The sequence below is a fragment of the Typha angustifolia genome, chromosome 1 (assembly GCF_048772165.1).
Source record: "Typha angustifolia cultivar Huaian chromosome 1, ASM4877216v1, whole genome shotgun sequence".
Lineage (NCBI taxonomy): Eukaryota > Viridiplantae > Streptophyta > Magnoliopsida > Poales > Typhaceae > Typha > Typha angustifolia.
In genome coordinates this window covers 9,792,576-9,797,595 of record NC_133239.1, presented here as the reverse complement: position 1 = coordinate 9,797,595, position 5,020 = coordinate 9,792,576, and the positions used below count along the sequence as shown (strand labels likewise).

At 35.4% G+C, this 5,020-nt stretch overlaps 1 pseudogene; it reads left to right on the top strand.

The window, feature by feature from the left end:
- The first annotated feature begins 442 nt into the window (after window positions 1–442).
- Window positions 443–3,683, top strand: LOC140767399 (uncharacterized; annotated as a pseudogene).
- The last annotated feature ends 1,337 nt before the right edge of the window (window positions 3,684–5,020 follow it).

Genomic DNA, 5,020 nt, shown 5'->3' with positions numbered 1-5,020 from the left:
CTAACCAAATTTAAAAACCAGGTGGGCTTTTCATGCAAAAACCCAACTCAATTCAACTCTTGTAAAATTTGTGACACATAGAAATTCAAATATTTTATAGTCATGCTCTTACAAAGTATTTTTAAATACGTTCAAATAGATTTTCTGTACACAAATTGCCGATACGAGAATATAACAAGTTATATAGATTACAATTATTAGTCTAATATTAGAGTAAAATAGCTGAAAAGAATTTCGAATTATATATATAAAATAATTAGTACTAAAGATAATAATACTAATCTAGGAATTATCCAATCAAAGATCGCATTTATAACAATTATAGTTGTTATAAGGACTTGTACTAACTACAAAGATATAATACTATTAATGAATTCGGTTTAATTTGGGAAAACAGTAACGTGGAAGAAGAAGAACAAAGAGGAAAGTGCTCCTCGGTCCGATGGAAATTGGTCTAAAAGATAAGAGGTGCAGGTTTTGCACCTATCAGAACAAAAATTTAGAGGGATGACTTTAACATGTAGACAATTGGATCTTATTGTTGGTGTCGACCTCTCATTCTGTTGGTTTTCCAAAGGTTAAAAGAAAAATTTAGAGAGACGACTCTGACTCTTCTCGATACATCAAGTCATGTGGAAATTGGTCCTTCTCTTAAGTGTCTGGTGGAGCACAGAGAAGTTCTCTTGGCAAAACAAGAGAATTCCAAGGCATGCTTTAAAGGGTACCTTCAAGTCTGGGGAACTTGACGAAGCTCACACTTTTAAACCTTTGGAGTAATCAACTCTCTGGTTCTATTCCTCATGAAATAGGAAAGTTAACAATTATGGTTGTTTTAGATGTCAGCAACAATAGCCTAACAAGTCCAATACTTTCAAGTCTGGGGAACTTGACCAAGCTCAATACCTTAAACCTTTGGGGTAATAAGCTCTCTAATTTCATTCCACGTGAAATAGGTAATTTAGTGAACTTGAAGGACTTGGAACTCCAAGATAACCACTGACAAGTCGCATCCCAAAAAATTTAGGGAACTTGTCCATGCTTGAAACCATGTACCTATATAGTAACAAGCTCAATGGTGTCATCCCTCATCAAATAGGAAAGCTGGCAAACATGGTTGACTTAGAAGTTCCCAACAAAACCCTAACAGGTCCAATACCTTCAAGTTTAGGTAACTTGACCAAGCTATCTATCTTATACCAAATAGGGAATCTAGTGAACTTGAAGGACTTAGAGTTCTCTCTTAACCAATTAACCGGTTCTATTCCGAGAAGTTTAGGAAACTTGACCATGCTTGAGACCATGTACCTCTATGCTAACAATTTCACTACTATCATCCCTCATGAGATAGGGAAGCTGGCAAATCTGGTTGGTCTAGATGTCTCCAATAGCAAATATCACAAGCTTACAAAGAATGCGACTTGATGTAAATCAACTTAAGGGACATATCTCTGACTTTGGAGTGTATCCCAATTTGGTATATGTGGATTTGAGCTTCAACAGGTTCTCTGGCATGCTCTCGCACCATTGGGGAGAATGCTACAATTTGACGAACTTAAGAATCTCCAACAATGAGCTCAACGGACAGATACCTTCGAGCATTGGACAACTATCTAAAATCCAAGTGCTTGATCTTTCATCCAATAACCTGGAAGGGGAGATTCCAATAGAATTTGGCAAGTTGTCTCCATTGTACTACTTGGATCTGAGTAATAACTTACTCTTTGGTGAGATACCTCAAGAGCTTGGAAACCTACTCAAAATACAGAATTTAGATCTATCAGCTAACAACCTGAGTGGATCGATTCAAGGCAATTTCGGGGGTTGTCGTGAACTTCTATTTTTAAAGTTGAGCAACAACCGTTTAAATGGAAGCATCCCCATTCAAATTGGAGGTCTAGTAAACCTACAAGAATTACTAGATCTTAGTCATAATTCATTTTCTGGAAGCATACCATCCCAACTAAGTGAACTAGTTATGCTACAAGTTTTGAACCTCTCACACAATGCATTGAGTGGATCTATCCCCACATCCTTTCAAGATATGGCTAGCTTAACAAAGATAGACTTATCCTATAATGAACTGGAGGGGCCTCTTCCTGCTAGCCAAATTTTAAAGAAAGCGCCGATGAAGTGGTTTACCCATAATAAAGATCTATGCGGTGAGGCGTCAAGCTTGGCTCTATGTAGTTCAAGCCCTTCAAGTAGAAGTTCTAGAAGTAAACAAAGTCACGTTATTACGTTGGTTGTTCTACCTATTCTTGGATCCTTTGTTCTCTTCGCGGGGTTTGCCATATTCTTATGGAAAAGGAAGCAAAGCTCTAAAGACAAGACAAGTGAGATTGATAAAAGTGGGTTCTTGTTAGGAAACGTTGATGGAAAAGATTTATATAAGGATATCATTGAAAAAACAGAGAATTTTGATGAAAAGTTTTGCATTGGCACAGGTGCATATGGAAGTGTTTACAAAATTACCTTACCAAGAGGAGTAAGAATAGGAGAAGTTCAACTACCAAAAGAAAAAATAATTGCTGTGAAGAAAATTCATCAAACGGAAGAAGAAAGATTCATAGACAACCATCTTTTTTATTGTGAGATAGAAACATTATCTGAAATATGACATCGAAATATCATGAAGCTTTATGGCTACTGTTCAACTGATCATCATAAGCTTATTGTTTGTGAGTACTTGGAGAGAGGAAGTTTAGCAGCCATACTTACACATGATGCATATGCCATTGAGTTAGATTGGATCAAAAGGTTGAATGTTATTGGAGATGTTGCTCATGCTTTATCTTACCTGCATCACGATTGTTCTCCTCCCATAGTTCATCGAGATATCACAAGCAACAATGTTTTACTTGATTCAAAATTTAGGGCTTGTGTGTCAGACTTTGGAATAGCTAGAATTGTGAAGCCTGACTCATCCAATTGGACAATGGTTGTAGGAACAAGGGGCTACATCGCACCAGGTAAATGCCTTTATTTATTTGAATTCAGAAAGTTTGTGTTGATACTTCTTAAAGTGTATTTTCATACGTGTGCCATATACTTGCTTTCAATAGTACGAAGATACACCTAATATGTTATTTATTTGACCCCTATCTTAGCTAAAAAATATTAAGATATAATTGCATGCCATAACCAGATTTTTAGGGTAGTGCCATAATAACAGTTAGGCATAACTATTTATCTATCATATTTCGTAACTTTTTAGTATTTTCTTATGAGTTTTCATATAATTAAGCATAGTTAGCTGAAACTTTTTCTTCTGATACTTTGCAGAACTTACCTATATAATGACAGTGACCGAGAAATGCGACGTATATAGTTTTGGAGTGGTGGCACTTGAAGTGCTCATGGGAGCTCATCCAGGAGATTTGATTACATCCTTATCATCTAGTACTATCGAACTCACACTACTGAATGATATCTTGGATCCACGTCTATCACTCCCTACAATTGAAGTTGCAAGTCAAATTTTAACAATAGTCAAGATAACCCGTCAATGTTTCGAAGCTAATCCGCTATGTCGACCAACAATGCAACATGTATCTCGACAGCTATCTGCTCTCTAGATGCCTCCTATCCTCAATTGATATTAATTACTATGATCTTGTCATATTGTATCCTAATGTACCGCATGGAAAACATACTTGTACATCAATTTAGGAGTACGAATTATTTCTCTCTATAGCTGTGCTTATATATTTTAAGTTTATTCTTGTAAGCAGTATAAAAACAAAAGAAAGATCTTGTTGATAATGCAAAGTGTGGAAACTCCATTTGGGAATCATAATCGGTTCAATAAGCTTTTGCATCTAATGACTATCTAATCTTTTTCTTATTTCCTTTTCTCAGCCGAGGCCGGAGTGAGACGGTCTTTTCCATTTTAACAATTTGCACCAAGGACCAAAATTAGTTTGCTTATATTTACTTTTAACTTTTGGTTTCTCTTGTAGGATGACACTCTTTTTAGACCAAAATACACTTAATTTATTTTTTGGTGGGAGTGAGAAAGACTTGTTTTGCGTTTATTATTGAACTAGCTGAAGTAAATGAGGAGCAAACTCATTTTCCTTGACTTCTCTTGCTAGGTGGATAGTGAACACCAAATACGAGTTCCCTCTTTGCGTGCTTTAAATTTAGTATAAGAAATACAAGCAAAACAATAATACAAGTGATGCTTAAATACATGTCATAATCTTAGAATTGAAGTACATGTTATCATATGAATTCATGGTCTTGAGAAATATGGAGCTTCACTATCATTTAAGCATCGCCCTTTGTATGGACTAAAATAGACATAAAATTGAGGGAATGAATTAAAGTTCAAATGATGGTCATAAAGTTCAATGTTAGATTTTTAGTATTAGCAAATATATACAAAATATTCTAAGTATTTTTATCTATATAAATGAGCATATACATAAGCGTTGTTAAGATTTGGTTTGAAATTTCTTGAATTTTGAAACAAATAAGTCATGCCACTTAATGGGCATTCGAATGCACCCTAACGGTCATTAAAAGATACAAAGGTTTATTTTTGATTGTTCGAACACAACCCTGGTAGGTGTTCGAAGCAGTTCGAAGATGAGATGAGCATATTTAGTTGTCTGAATGCACCTTGGCGGCCGTTCGAAGTCATTTGAAGATATAAAGACACATATTAGGTCATTCGATTGGGGGCAATCTTTCACTCGAATGGGATCATGAATCTTTGAAAATTTTGGAAATCTGTGAGACCTTATTTGGACTTATCTTAAAAAGGTATACAAGTTTTAGTATGTCCTAACCCTAGTGTATTGGTTATTACATTGAGAAGACATTATTGAATAGAAATTAATTTTCAATGACAGAGGCTTTAACCACCTTCATCACACAAAACTATTAATCTTAAGGGTTAAGAAGGACCAATTTCGAAGGTTACTGAGATTGAAAATCATTTACGAAAAATAATAAATCGTGGGGTCGAGCAATTAACACTATTTCAAATAGAGTCATGAGGATCAATGGGGAGTCT